The sequence below is a fragment of the Scyliorhinus torazame genome, chromosome 5 (genome assembly GCF_047496885.1).
Source record: "Scyliorhinus torazame isolate Kashiwa2021f chromosome 5, sScyTor2.1, whole genome shotgun sequence".
NCBI lineage: Eukaryota > Metazoa > Chordata > Chondrichthyes > Carcharhiniformes > Scyliorhinidae > Scyliorhinus > Scyliorhinus torazame.
Window position 1 is genome coordinate 102522504 of NC_092711.1, and position 16386 is coordinate 102538889.

General features: G+C 46.1%; 1 long non-coding RNA gene across 1 annotated transcript; it reads left to right on the forward strand.

Moving 5' to 3' along the window:
- The first annotated feature begins 9 nt into the window (after window positions 1-9).
- LOC140419276 (uncharacterized) lies at window positions 10-9867 on the forward strand. The gene is made up of 2 exons (XR_011945665.1): window positions 10-184; window positions 7315-9867. It is a non-coding gene; the product is annotated as an uncharacterized lncRNA (long non-coding RNA).
- The last annotated feature ends 6519 nt before the right edge of the window (window positions 9868-16386 follow it).

Consider the following 16386-nt stretch of genomic DNA (forward strand, 5'->3'; position numbering starts at 1 on the left):
GGCGGCTGTGAACAAGGGCCTCGTCCCGGGAGAGAGCAGACCGGCGGTGATGTGACCTGAGGATCACCGCACCTCAGGCAAGGGGCCAGGTTGGGAAGGCGGTGCCTTCAGGAAGAACTGGGAAGGTGATGTTTGGTCAGTTGCTGCAGTCTGTGTAGTGAAGGTGCTGTCACAGTGGTGTGAGGTCAGGAAGTACAGGATTATCACCCAGCAATGATCAATTAAGGGGAATGTAAATCCAGCTCAGGCTGCTTTCAGATTGGAAAGGGAGCTAAGGTGTGTCCTCCGAGCTGGTGAATGTTGTGGCTTTGGCAGTTTCTCTATAAACTCCTTCTCATTCATTCCCTCTCTTTACAGCACGGAAAGAGGCTCTTTGGCCCATTCACAATAATCTTTATTATTGTCACAAGTAGGCTTAAATTATAATAATCTTTATTATTAGGGGCTAGTTTAGCACAGGGCTAAAGAGCTGGCTTTTAAAGCAGACTAAGCACGGTTCAATTCCCGTACCAGCCTCCCTGAACAGGCGCCGGAATGTGACAACTCGGGGCTTTTCACAGTAACTTCATTTGAAGCCTACTTGTGACAATAAACGATTTTCATTTCATTTCACAAGTCGGCTTACATGAATACTGCAATGAAGTGACTGAAAATCCCCTAGTCGCCACACTCCGGCGCCTGTTCAGGTTCCCAGAGGGAGAATTCAGAATGTCCAATTCACCTAACAAGCTCGTCTTTCAGGACTTGTGGGAGGAAACCGGGACACCCGGAGGAAACCCATGCAGACACGGGGAGAACATGCAGACTCCAAACAGACAGTGACCCAAGCCGTAATCGAATCCAGGTCCCTGGTGCGTGAAGCAGCAATGCTACTGTGCCGCCCATAAAATTATTAGATTACTAAGTCTGGATGAATTGTGGAATTCCCACCTGTATTAGAATCCCAATTTGATGCTGTGGGAGACAGGGAGGAGATTTCATGGGCTCTGACCCAAAGTTTTAATTCCGCTCTGGCCACGGGGACAGCTAATGTGGTCCTACTATTTAAGAAAGATTGTAGAAGGGGTGGCATGTGGTGCAGTCGATAGCACTGGGACTGCGGTGCTGAGGATCCAGGTTTGAATCCTGGCCCTGGGTCACTGTTTGTGTGGAGTTTGCATATTCTCCCCATGTCTGCGTGGGTTTCACCCCCACAGCCCAACGATGTGCAGGTTAGGTGGATTGGCCATGCTAAATTGCCCCTTAATTGGAAAAAAAACAATTGGGTACTCTAAATTAAAGAAAAAAGAACGTTTGTGGAGATAAGCCAGGTAACTGCAGACTAGTGAGCCCCATGTCAGTGGCAGGGAAACTATTGGAGAAAATTCTGATGCACTCTTATCTCCACTTGGCGAGGTTTGATCAGGAATAGTCAGCATGACACTGGCAGAGGGAGGTAATGCTGAACAAATTTAATTGCATTTTTTGAGCATGTGACCTGGTGTGTAGATGGGGTTTGTGCAGTTGATGTAGTATACATGGATTTCAATAAAGCATTTGACAAGATCCCACGTGGGAGACTTGCGAGTGACTCAAAGCTTGGCCGGGTGGTTAACAGTGAGGTAACAGGAAGATATAGACAGGATGGTCAAATGGAATTGAAACCTAAAAAGTGAGGTGACACACTTTGGAAGGGGTAATGTGACCAGGAATTATTCAATGAGCAGCATGACACTGGGAAGTTCTGAGCAACAAAGGGACCTTGGCAAGTTTGTCCAGAGATCTCTGAACGTGGAAGGGCAGGTTAATAGGGTGGTGAAAAAGGCAGATGGGACATTACTGTGAGCATTTCTGCTCGCCACATTATAGGAAGGATGTGATTGGAGACAGTGCAGAGGAGGTTGCATGGGATGGAACATTTTAGTTATGAAGAGAGGTTGGATAGAACAAACAAAGAGCACAGAAACGTTCAGCACAGGAACAGGCCCTTCAGCCTTCCCAAGCCTGAACCTTCGGCCTTCCCAAGCCTGAACCTTCGGCCTTCCCAAGCCTGAACCTTCGGCCTTCCCAAGCCTGAACCTTCGGCCTTCCCAAGCCTGAACCTTCGGCCTTCCCAAGCCTGCACCGACCATGCTGCCCGTCTGACCTAAAACCGTCTACTCCTCCGGGATCTATATTCCTCTATTCCCAACCTATTCATGTATTTGTCAAGACATCCCTTAAATGTCATTATCGTACCTGCTTCCACCAGCACCTCTGGCAGTGAGTTCCAGGCACCCACTACCCTCTCTGTAAAAAAAAAACTTCCCTCGTACATGAAATGAAATGAAAATGAAAATTGCTTATTGTCACGAGTAGGCTTCAATGAAGTTACTGTGAAAAGCCCCTAGTCACCACATTCCGGCGCCTGTTCGGGGAGGCTGGTACGGGAATCGAACCGTGCTGCTGGCCTGCCTTGGTCTGCTTTAAATGCCAGCGATTTAGCCCAGTGTGCTAAGCCAGCCCCTCTAAACTTTGCCCCTCACACCTTAAACCTGTGTCTCCCAGTAATTGACTCTTCCACCCTGGAAAAAAATTTCTAACCATCTTCACTGTCCATGCCCCTCGTAATTTTGTAGACTTCTATCAGGTCGCCCCTCAACCTCTGTCGTTCCAGTGAGAACAAACCAAGTGTCTCCAACCTATACTTATAGCTAATGCCCTCCATACCAGGCAGCATCCTGGTAAATCTTTTCTGTATCCTCTCCAAAGTGTCCACATCTTTCTGGTAGTGTGGCGACCAGAATTGAACACTATATTCCAAGTGTGGCCTAACTAAGGTTCTATAAAGCTGCAACATGACTTGCCAATTTTTAAACTCAATTCCCTGGCCAATGAAGGCAAGCATGCCGTTTGTGTTCTTGACTACCTTCTCCACCTACGATGCCCTTTCAGTGGCCTGTGGACCTGTACACCTAGATCCCTCTGCCTGTCAATACTCTTAAGGGTTCTGCCATTTACTGTATATTTCCCCCCTGTATTAGATCTTCCAAAATACATTACCTCACATTTGTCTGGAATAAACTCCATCTGCCATTTCGCCATCCAAGTCTCCAGCCGATCTGTATCCTGCAGAATCCTCTGACAGTCCACATCACTATCCGCAATTCCACCAACTTTGTGTCGTCTGCAAACTTACTAATCAAAGCAATTACATTTTCCTCCAAATCATTTATATATACTGCAAACAACACAGGTCCCAGCACTGCTCCCTACGGAACACCACTAGTCATAGCCATCCATTCAGAAAAGCACCCTTCTGCTGCTACCCTCTGTCTTCTATGACCAAGCCAGTTCTGTATCTATCTTATCAGCTCACCTCTGATCCTGTGTGACTTCACCTTCTGTACCAGTCTGCCAAGGGGCTTACTACCTTCATCAATCATCTCCGTCACTTCCTCGAAAAACTTGATCAAGCTAGTGAGACACAGTCTCTCCTTCACAAACCATGCTGCCTCTCGCTGGTACGTCCATGTGCTTCGAAATGGGAGCAAATCCTGTCTCGAAGAATCCTCTCCAATAATTTCCCTATCACTGACGTAAGGTTCACCAGATTGTAATTTCCTGGATTATCCTGGATTTTCCTTTTAATTTTTTGGGTTATGCTATAGGCTTGGGTTGTTTTCATTGGAGCCGAGAAGGGTGGGGGTGGGGGGGGAGGGCGACCTGATCAAGGTGTACAAGATTATTGGGGTGTACAAGATTATTAGGGGCTTGGACAGGGTGGATCGGGAGCAGCTGTTCCCCTCAGTTGAAGGTCAGTCACGAGGGGACACAAGCTCATGGTGAGGGGCAGGAGGTTTAGGGGGGTTTTGAGAAATAAACTTTTTACCCAGAGGGTAGTGACTGTTTGGAATGCACTGCCTGGGAGGGTGGGAGAGGCGGGTTAAAAAGTACCTGGGTGAACACTTGGCACGTCATAACATTCAAGGCTATGGGCCAAGTGCTGGCAAATGGAATCAGGTCGGTCAGGTGTTTTGCGCGTGTCGGTGCAGACTCAATGGGCGGAAGGGCCTCTTCACTGTTGCTGATGATACAAAGTTAGATGGCATCATGGACAGCCTAGATGATGGCATCAAATTGCAAGGAGATATTGACAGACTAGGTGAATGGGCAAAATTGTGGCAAATGGAATTCCATGTAATCAACTCGATTGCAACTGCAATTGACTCGATGGGCCAAATGGCCTCCTTCTGCACTGTAAATTCTATGATCTATGAAGTGTGAAGTTATACGTTTTGAACCAAAAAAGAATAGAACAGAATATTTTCTAAATGGAAAGAGGTTAAGTACAGTGGATGGCGAAGAGTGTGGGGGTTGAGATGCACAGATCCCTAAACTGCCAGGAACAAGTGCAGAAAATAATCAAAAAGGCGAATGGAATGCTGGCATTTACATAGAATCAGAGAATATACAGAGCAGAAGGAGGCCATTCGGACCATCGAGTCTGCACCGGCCCTTGGAAACAGCACCCTGCCTAAGCCCAAATTCCACCCTTTCCCCGTAACCCCACCTAACCTTTTGGATACTAAGGGGCAATTTAGCATGGTCAATCCACCTAACCTGCCCATCTTTGGACAGTGGGAGGAAACCGGAGCACCCGGAGGAAACCCACGCACGCACGGGGAGAAAGTAAAATCTCGACACAGACAGTCACCCGAGGTCGGAATTGAACCTGGGACCCTGGAGCTGTGAGGTACCAGTGCTAACCACTGTACAACCATGCCGCCTATCTGGAGGATTGGAGTATAAAGACTCAGAGGTTATGCTGCAGATGTACAAGACCCCACTTGGAGAACTGAGAGCAGGTCTGGGCACCACACCTTAGGGAAGATATTTTAGCCTTGGAGGGAATGAAACACAGGTTTACTAAGACGATACCCCACAATACCTGGACTACAGGGGTTGGGTTATGAGGAGAGATTACACAAATTAGGCCTGTTTTTGCTAGAATTTAGAAGATTAAGGTGTGATCTGATTGAAGTATTTATGATATTAACAGGGAAAGACAGGGTCGATGAAGATAAACTATTTCCACTGGTTGGAGGTTCTAAAACTGGGGATCAGTGTCTAAAAATCAGGGCTAGACCGTTCAGTAGAGATGTTAGGAAGAACTTCTTCACACACAGGGTGGGAGAGGTTTGGAACTCTCTCCCACGAACAGCAGTTGAAGCTGGATCAGTTGTTAATTTTACATCTGAAATAGATAGACTTTTGTTCAGCAAAGATATTCAGGGATATGGAGTTAGGTCACAGATCAGCCATCATCTCATTAAATGGCAGGACAGACTCGAGGGGCTGAATGGCCTACTCCTGTCCCGATGTGAATTTCTGTGGTTCTGAAATTCAGACAACACCATGATGGGGAAAGAGTCCGGATTAGAACCTGAGTTAGTCCAAGCTGCAAACCATCTCTCCAGATCCTTGCCGTTCATGGATTTGATGAAGACCAAGGCAATAGTTGGATTATTGAAAGACTTGACGGAGTTGTTCGATACCATTTTTCGGGTTGCAGGATAAAGCCTGACGTAATTCACTCCCCACAGGCTTGAGCTGCCTTTGAACTTCATCGACGTCGCGACGCTTCGTTTCTGTTGCTGCCGAAAAGTCCTGGAAGAAGTAAATCCTCACTCCCTCCTGGAGCCAGACGCCACCTCACCGTACCCGTCTCCAGGACCTTCTACCGATCTTTCAAATTGTGGAAGTGAATGATTACAGGCCTGGAATGAAAACTATCCCTCACCCTCAAGAGACAGGATACGTTGCACCCTTTCTAATTTGAAACGCCCAGGCTTCACATCCAGCTGAGAAAACATGGAATTCGGTCCTCGAAGAACCTAATGGGAGCCTTACCCTCCACACTAAATGGACAGAAAATAACATAATTTATAGGCAGCACAGTGGTTAGCACAGTAGCTTCACAGCTTCAGGGTTCCAGGTTCGATTCCCGGCTTGGGTCACTGACTGCAGAGTCTGCACGTTCTCCCCGTGTCAACGTGGGTTTCCTTCGGGTGCTCCGGTTTCCTCCCACAGTCCAAAGATATGCAGGTTCGGTGGATTGGCCACGATAAATTGCCCTCAGTGTCCAAATAAAATGTTAGGTGGGGTTACTGGGTTATGGGGATGGGGTGGAGGTATGGGCTTGGCTGGGGTGCTGTTTCCATAGCGCAGACTCGATGGGCCAAGTGGCCCTCCTACACTGTAAATTCGATAATGACCATCTGACAGGCAATGACTCGGATGTTCGTTCTCCGACCCTCGGTTCTCCCAAGTCCTCCAGGATCTCCGCCAGCCACTCGGCTGGTTTTCAAAGGATTGAATTCTTGCCTCCGTCGAGGAGGCACCTTGCAGAACGTTCAGGATTCTTTCCTCCGGTCCTCATGAGCTCATAGATATTGAGTCAGCACACTCCGCCTCTGGTCAATAACACGGATAATGTCGGCAGTTATAATTTTCGCCGCTTCTGAGAGAGCCCCGGAGAGGGTGAGACCTCCTGAGGGTCAGGCCGCCATGTTGAAAAGGCTGCTCCATTCCCGCTGAATCCACCTGCGCTGTTTTATCGACGCATTTCTTCACTTTTACTGGCATAATCCTACCAAACCGAACTCTGAGTCTTCCAAAGACATCATAACAAATATGAATTCAAAGATTAGGTAGATGAGTGGCGGGCAATCAGGATAAGTGACAGATTATAGGTTAGTGGCACCAGAACCTGTGGAAAAGCAGCTCCCGCAGCACATGCCCGACACCCGCCACAGACAGATTTCTGATTGATGAGGATGTTGAGTGTTATCGGGAACTGGCAGATAGATGGAGAGAAAGTTGAAATGAGAAGGGATTTCTTTATGAAGGTTTGGAATTCTCTACCCCCGAGGATTCTGGTGCTTCAGTCATTAAGTATTTTCAAGTCACAGATTGATAGGTTTCTAGATATTGAAGATATCGAGGGATATGGGGATAGTGTGGGAAAACGGTGCTGAGGTAGATCGGCCACTGATCCCATTGACTGGTTCAGGCTCGATGGGCTGAATGGTCGACTGCAGCTCATATTTTTTCTGATCTCCTGGACAGGAAGCTGTGAGCTTGGATCTGTCAATCAGCCTGAATCAGCACCTTCAGGAGAATAGGGAGGGTGAATATTAGATACAGCAGAGTGAGAATGGAGGGAGTGTGTGGGATGGAGATTTACAGCTTTCGGGGAATAAGAGAGAGGAAAATATGTTCCATTTAATTAGAATTATTCTTCTGAGTTTCTATCCTGTACTGACAGTGATGAATTTTGTATTTTTTTTACAGGATATTCAACGAAGAGGAATTACAGACAGAAATCTAAACAGTCAAGTCTCGATCTGACTGAGTCACTCGATTCCTTAGGCCTTTGAATCAAGAAGGAGAAACATTTACCCAAACTGTCAGCTTCTTAAGATTTGAAACATCAGTGTGACTGGAAAAGCACCGAGATCCACACAACACACACTCGAGTGAGAGTGTTCCAGTGAACTGACTGTGGAAAGCGCGTTAACCAGTTACACAGCCTGAAAAAACATCGCACAATTCACAGTGAGGAGCGACAGTGCACATGTTCTATGTGGAGACAAGGCTTCCACTGATTGTCCAATCTGGAGAGACACGAGGGGACCCAAAACATGGAGAAACCGTGGAAATGTGGGGACTGTGGGAAGGGATTCAGATTCCCATCTCAGCTGGAGACTCATCGACGCAGTCACAATGGGGAGAGACCGTTCACCTGCTCTCAGTGTGGTAAGGGATTCACACAGTTCTCCAGCCTGCAGACACACCAGCGAGTTCACACTGGGGAGACGCCATTCACCTGCTCAAAATGTGGTAAGGGAGTGACTCAGTTATCCAGTCTGCAGACACATCAGCGAGTTCACACTGGGGAGAGACCATTCACCTGCTCTCAGTGTGGGAAGGGGTTCAATGATTCATCCAACCTGCAGAGACATCAGCGAGTTCACTCTGGGGAGAGGCAATTCACCTGCCCTCAGTGTCGAAAAAGATTCAGTGATTCATCCACCCTGCAAATACATCAGCGAGTTCACACTGGGGAAAGGCCATTCAGCTGCTCTCAATGTGGGAAAGGATTTACTCAATTATCTCACCTGCGAAGACACCAGCGAGTTCACACTGGGGAGAGGCCATTCACCTGCCCTCAGTGTGGGAAAGGATTTACTCGAGCATTCAACCTGCAGTCACACCAGCGAGTTCACACTGGGGAGACGCCGTCCACCTCTCAATGTGAGACGGGATTGCATGCTTGATCGGACCTGCAGTGACACCAACAATTTCACAATTGATTACAGGGGTTGGATTCTGCTGTTATTGTTTCTGCTCTACACCCAGGACTGCATTTTGTTCATTCTGACAGGTGGTCAGTGGGGATGGTCGGAGGGTTTCTTTCTGCTGGACTGGCCGGTCTCACCACTTTGCCTCCAGTGGGCTGATGCACTTTGAGCCTTGTTGCTAATACCTGGCTTCAAATTGCACAAGGATCATAGAGTGAATGGATGTTTGGAAGTTGAAGATATTTTGTTTCCATTTCTGTTTGGAACCCCCCCAAAGCCATGTTGCCATGGAGATGGGCCTGGGTGGTTACAGGGTTCTTTTGTTTATGTTATCTGGGCGTTCCTCACAGAAGAAAACTATCAGGGTATGAGGGGCAAGTTGCCTGAGGTGGACTGGGAAACTGATTGGTACAGGGAATACCTAATATTTCAGGAATGATTACATATTTATCAGGGGTCAGTTAGCTCAGTTGGCTGGACGACTGGTTCGTGATGCAGAGCAAAGCCAACAGTGCGGATTCAACTCCCGTACCGGCTGAGTTTATTCATGAAGGCCCCGCCTTCTCAACCAGGCCCCTCGCCTGAGGTGTGCTGACCCTCGGGTTAAATCACCACCAGTCAGCTCTCTCTCTCTGTCAAAGGGGAGAGCAGCCTATGGACCTCTGGGATTTTTGCAACTTTTATTTCACATGTATACAACAAATATAGATTCCTTTAAGGAACAAAAATCTAACAGGAAAAGTGATGTAACCGTGGCTAACAAGAAAAGTTAAAGATTCCATGAGATCCATTAGAATTCAGCAAAGGGGGACCAAGAAACTGATGGGAGCAAACTGGCAAGAAACATAAAAACTGACTGGAAAAGCTTCTCCAGGAATGTGAAAAGGAAAAGATTAGCAAAGACCAATGTGGGTCCATTCCAGGCAGAGACAGGAGAGTTTATAATGGGGAGTAAGGAAATGCAGAGAAACTGAACAATGTGTGTCTGTCTTCACAGAGGAAGATACAGAAATTGTCCCCAAAACACCAGAGAACCAAGGGACTGGTGGAGATTAGTATTGGTGAAAAAGTCGTACTGGAGAAATTAATGGGGCTGAAAGTGAATAAAACTCCAAAAGCTGATTCACATCCCAGAGTGTTGAACGAGGTGGCTGTAGAGATCTCTATTCCTCATTCTAAATTCTCCTGACTCTATCTGGAACGGACAAAACTTTTGTCCAAGCCAAATGTTTCCTTTTTACGTAGCCACAGAAGCTTTTACAGTCCATTTTCATGTATTTTGCCAGTTCACATTCTATTCTATTCTTTTTTTTCCTCGGTGTCTTAGTCGAAGAACGGAAGTAAATCCTCTGGAAGGGGTCATCATTTTGGACAGGTTCTGAGACAATTCAGTTTCGACTTCCAGGACAGAGTAACTATAATCTTGGAATGTGATTTTAGATTGTGTAACAGGACAAAGTTCTATTTTGTACTTTACTGTGTAATTTTCCGAGTTGAAGTAGCTTCTAGTTTGTTTGTTGCATTAAAAGTCATAAAACTTGAAGTCCCGTTGTGTAATCCTTTAATTTGTTGACTGGGAATTTGATTTTGTTCTAAGAAAGTTGCTGACATTTATGGGGGTCCTAATCCACAAGTTTTGTCTTCCTATTTGAGCCTCGGGCACCTTTCTGTCTCTATTGCTCGTGTCAGTGACAGCCAGGTGATGGAGCTGAGGGCTGAATTTAGCTGAGAATAACGGGACCTGTGCCCCAGTTGGGGAACTGCCATGGGCGTCGCTAATAGAGACAGGAATGTGCTGGAGGACTGACTGGAAACTGCACCTCCAACCAATCAGGGTTCAGGGGTGAGGGTGACCAGGGCTGACGGTGATGCAACCCCCAGGGTTCAGTGCCCGTGTCCAAAGCGGGTAGTCACGGGAACAGGGTACAGAGGAGCCGAAGGGAAACCATTTGGGACCAGAACATTGTGAACATCCTGTTACTCTGGTTGTCTTTGATCCTCAAGTAATTTCCTGTTAGATTTTTTAACCATGTTCTGTTTCGTTAATAAACTTTTAACAGGAAAATATTTGAATTTGTTGGACTTTTCCTGATTAAATGTGTTCACTTTCGGGAAAATCGGTGAAAGGGATTGACAGGCTCTTTAACAGAAAGTGAGTCGCTCTCAGGTAATTGGCAAAGGGGCCAGAGGGGTAGAGGAGATTTGAATTTTCTTTTGACACAGTGTTTGAAAATGCAGTTCAGGGAATAAATCGTGATTGACTAATTTATCAATGTTCTCTGAGGAAGTAACAAGGGATGTCAATAAAGGGGAACCTGTAGATGTGCTTTATCTGGATTTCCAGAAGGTATTTCCCAAGGTGCCACATCAAAGGTTATTGCACAAAATAAGAGTTCAAGGTGTGGGTGCAACATATCAGCATGGATAGAGGATTGGTTAGCGAACAGGAAGCAGCCAGTAGGTATAAATGAGTCATTTCTGGGTTGGTAAGGTGTGACAAGTGGAATGTCACCAGGATCAGTGCTGGGCTCTCAACCATTTACAATCTGTATGAATGTGTTGGATGATGGGATTGAATGCCTGGCGGCTAAATTTTCTGATGCCTCAAAGTCCGGTTGGAAAGTAATTTGTGAAGTGGATTTAAGGACTCTGCCAAGGACTACAAACAGGTTAAATGAGTGGGCAAAAAACTGATAGACGGAGCATAACTTGGGAAAATGTCCACTTTGTCAGGAAGTATTAAATAAAACAATATTATTTAAATGGAGAGAAATTGCAGAACTCTTGAGATACAGAGGGATTGGGGTGCCTGATCCCAAGTTAGTCTGCAGGTACAGCCAGTGATTAGGAAGGTCAATGGAATATTATTGTTTATTGCAAAGGAAATCTAATATAAATGGAGGGAAGTTTTGCTGCAGTTGTATCGAGTCAGAGAGGTTTACAGCATGAAAACAGGCCCTTCGGCCCAACTTGTCCATGCCGCCCAGTTTTTACCACCGAGCTAGTCCCAATTACCCGCATTTGGCCCATAAACCTCGATACCCAGCTTTCTCATATAACTGTCTGATACTCGCAACCCTCTGTGTGAAAAAAAATGCCCCTCTGTTCCCTTTTGTATCTCTTACTTAAACCTATGCCCTCTAGTTTTAGACTCCCCTACATTTGGGAAAATATGTTGACTACCTTATCTGTGCCCCTCATTATTTTACAGCCCACTATAAGATCACCCCTAAGCCTCCTACGCTCCAGGGCATCAAGTCCTAGTCTATACAGCCTCTCATAACTCAAACCATCAAGTACTGGATGCATCCGAGTAAATCTTATCTGCACTCTTTCGAGTTTAATAATATCCTTTCTATAATAGGACCAGAACTATACACAGTGCTCCAAATGCGGCCGTACCAATGTCTTGTACAAGTTTAGCAAGACGTCCCAACTCCTGTATTTCATAGAATTTACAGTGCAGAAGGAGGCCATTCGGCCCATCGAGTCTGCACCGGCTCTTGGAAAGAGCACCCGACCCAAGGTCAACAGCTCCACCCTATCCCCATAACCCAGTAACCCCACCCAACACTAAGGGCAATTTTGGACACTAAAGGCAATTTACCATGGCCAATCCACCTAACCTGCACATCTTTGGACTGTGGGAGGAAACCGGAGCACCGGGAGGAAATGCACACACACACGGGGAGGATGTGCAGACTCCGCACAGACAGTCACCCAAGCCGGAATCGAACCTGGGACCCAGGAGCTGTGAAGCAATTGTGCTATCCACAATGCTACCGTGCTGCCCATTCAATGTTCTGATTAATGAAACCAAGTATGCCAAATGCCTTCTTCACCATCCTGTCCACCTGTGACTCCACTTTCAAGGAGCTATGAACCTGTCCTTCTCGATCGCTTTGTTCTATAACTCTCCCCAACTCCCTACCATTAACTGAGTAGGTCCTGCCCCAATTCGATCTACCAAAATGTATCACCTTGCATTTATCTAAATTAAACTCCCATCTGCCATTCATCGGCCCACTGGCCCAATTGTCAAGTTCCGTTGCAATCCAAATGGCCTTCTTCACTGGTTATTATGCCTGGAGAGACACAAGGACACTGGCACCATGGAGAAAGTATGGAAATGTGAGGACTGCGGTAAACGGTTCAAATGTTCATCACAGCTGGAAAATCAACGCAGTCACACTGGGGAGAAGCCAATCATCTGTTCTGTGTGTGGGAAGGGATTCAGTAGGTCAGCCAGCCTCATGTCACACCAGCAAATTCACACTGAGGAGAGGCCGTTCAGCTGCACTCACTGTGAAAAGACGTTCAGGCGGTCATCTAACCTCAATGTATACCAACATGTTCATACTGGGGAAAGACCGTTCACTTGCTCCGTGTGTGGGAAGGGATTCATTCATTCATCCAGCCTTCTGATACACAAACAAATACACACCGAGGAGAATCCACTTACTTATGCTCAGTGTGGAAAGAATTTCAGGCAGTCATCCACTCTCATTGCACACCAACATATTTTGGGGAAATGACTGTTCATCTCCTCTGTATGTGGGAAGAGATACTCTCAGTCCAGCGGCCTGCTGTTTGTTTCATACACATACTCACACAGGGGAGAAGCCGTTCATCTGCTCTGTGTGTGGAAAGGGATTCACTCAGTCATTTAACCTCTTGACACATCAACAGCTTCATGAGTGACTGAAGAGACTGGATTCTGCTGTTATTGCTGCTGTTAATCACATACAAGATCGATAGTCTTACAATATTTGGTTTATTTCTGCTGATGTCAACAACCCCTATAACTGGCTGCAGTTTAATATTCTGGATTTGTCACTGATTTTTGGGGCTGCAGTGTCTCTTTTTAAAAACATCTTTCCTCTTTATTCAAGATCTCTCCCAGGAACACGCTTGTTATAGCGTTATGAACTTTTACTTTAATCCGAAATAGTTTTTGGTGCAAAATCTATAATTCAGTTTCTGAAACATTCTACTGATTTCCAATTGGAAAATGCTGATTAATCCTTGCTGACAATTCTTTCTGACTTACACATTCTTCACTGTGACACCACCATTATGAAATTAAATTCTCAACATGAAATAAAACCGTAAAATATTTCACAGGCTCGTGAATAGAAACTTAATCAATCAACATTATTATTGATGAAGTTTGGAAGTTGCTGAGTTGAATCATTTCTAACACAGCAACAGCATTTGGTAAAGGTGGAACGCACAATAAAGACTGTTTTGAGACCCACTCAGCAGAGATGACATCTATCGTTAAAACAGAAAGCAAAGCCTACCCGATGCCCAACATAAACTCAAGAGCTGGAACAGTGCATCACTTGGGACTTGAACGTTGCCAAGACCATTGTGTAAAAGATGGAGATGCTGTGCAAATAAACACTGGAGCAGCCGACGTCAAGGAATCTGAAACAAAAGATGGTTTCAGATTTCTTTTGGTTTCAGATTCCCGCATTCGCAGTAATTTACTTTTATCAAGGAATCTGAAATGCCTTTGATTATGGATTATTATTTTTTTAAATTTAGAGTACCCAATTAATTTTTTCCAATTAAGGGGCAATTTAGCCTAGCCAATCCACCTACCCTGCACATTTTTGGGTTGTGGGAGCGAAACCCACGCAAACACGGGGAGAATGTGCAAACTCCACACGGAGATTGACCCGGGGCCAGGATCGAACCAGGGACCATGGTGCCGTGAGGCAGCAGTGCTAACCACTGTGCCACCATGCCGCCCTGATTATGGATTATGGTGAAGTTCTCACCAACAGATGTAAATATGTCCTGCTGGATTGAACACTACTGTGAGCTGTACCTCTGTGAGACAGACACCTCCCAGTCTCTTTGGCTCTCCTGCAGCTTCCTGTCATGGTTGAGTTGGACAAGCAATCCTCATCGCTTGAACTGGAAAAGGCCATTGATTGTTGAGAAAGCAGAAAGGCACCCAGCAAGGATGGCATTCCAGCTGAACTGTTCAAACACAAATCCCATCGACTGTCACACCTTCATGACCTGCTCCTCCTCTGTTGTTGGCTGTTCCTCATTTCGAGGATGATATCGACTCAAGAGTCACGTGTTTTCTCTTGTGGTCTTTTTGCGATGGGAGAAGGTGTTTCTCGACCCGCAGATCTTTGGCAGAGATCCCTCTCTGCCTCTTCATTGAGGCGTCGGAATTCAAAAGTAATAATAATAATCTTTATTATTGTCACACGTAGGCTTGCATTATCAGTGTAATGAAGTTACTGTGAAAATCCCCCAGTCGCCACACTCTGGCGCCTGTTCGGGTGACTAATTCACCTAACAAGCACGTCTTTCGGGGAGAATATGCAGACTCCGCACAGACAGTGACCCAAGTGGGAATCGAGCATGGAACCCTGGGACTCTGAAGCAATGGTGCTAACCACTGTGCTACCATGCTGCCCTAATGATGCAGTTTGGTGGGCATGTTGTCACGATAGTGACTGATTGGCAGGTATTAGACAGGAGCTGAGGAGCATAAAGTGGGAACAATTGTTCGTGGGGAAATGCACAACAGTAATGTGGTGGTTATTTAAGGAGCACTTGCTGCGAGTGCTGGATAGTTTTGTTCCACTTAGACGAGGAAGGAATGGTAAGGTGAATGAATCTTGGATGACAAGAGAAATGGAGCTGCTAGTCAAGAGGAAGACGAAGCTTACGCAAGGTTGAGGAAGCAAGGATCTTGCACTGCTCTAGAGGGTTACAAGGTAGCCAGGAAGCAACTCATAAATGGACTAAGGAGAGCTAGAAGGGGGCATGAAAAAGCCGTGGCGGGAAGGATTAGGGGAAACCCCAAGGCGTTCTACACTTATGTGAGAAATAAGAGGATGATCAGAGTGAGAATAGGGCCGATCAGGGATAGTGGAGGGAACCTGTGCCTAGAGTCTGAGGAGATGGAGGAGGCCCCAAATTAATATTTTGCTTCAGTATTCACGAGAGAGAGGGACCTTGTTGCTCATGAGAGCAGTGTGAACTAGGTTAATAGACTCAAACAGGTTGACATTAAGAAGGAGGATGTGCTGGAAATTTTGAAAAGCATCAAGATAGATAAGTCCCCTGTGCCTGACGGGATTTACCCAAGGTTACTACGGGAAGCGAGGGAGGAGATTGCTGCACTGTTGGCGATGATCTTTGCGTCCTCGCTCTCCACTGGAGTAGTACCAGATGATTGGAGGGAGGCAAATGTTGTTCCCCTGTTCAAGAAAGGGAATAAGGAAATCCCTGGGAATTACAGATCTTACAGGGTCTTACGTCTGTGGTGAGCAAAGTACTGCAACGGATTCTGAGAGGTAGGATTTATGATTATTTAGAAAACCATAGTTTGATTAAAGATAGTCAGCATGGCTTTGTGAGGGGCAGGTCATGCCTCACAAGCCTCATTGAATTCTTTGAGGATGTGACGAGACACATTGATGAAGGTTGGGCAGTGGATATGGTGTATATGGATTTCAGTAAGACATTTGCTAAGTTTCCCCATGGTAGGCTCATTCAGAAAGTTAGGGGGCATGGGATACAGGGAAATTTGGCTGTCTGGACACAGAATTCGCTGGCCAATAGAAGACAGTGGGTAGTAGTGGATGGAAAGTATTCCACCTGGTGGTCGGTGACCAGTGACCTGCTGGGATCTGTTCTTGGACCTCTGCTCTTCGTAGTTTTAAAAAAAGACTTGGATGAGGAAGTGGAAGGGTGGATTAGTACGTTTGCCGATGACACAAAGATTGGGGGAGTTGTAGGTAGTGTTGAGGGCTGATGCAGGTTACAACAGGACATTGACAGAATGCAGAGCTGGGCTGTGAAGTGGCAGATGGAGTTCAACCTAGATAAATGTGAAGTGATTCATTTTGGAAGGTCGAATTTGAATGCTGAATACAGGATTAAAAGGCAGGGTTCTTGGAAGTGTGGAAGAACAGAGAGATCTTGGGGTCCACATACAGAGATCCCTCAAAGTTGCCACGCAGGTTGATAGGATTGTTAAGAAGGCGTATGGTGTGTTAGCTTTCATTAACAGGGGGGTTGAGTTTAA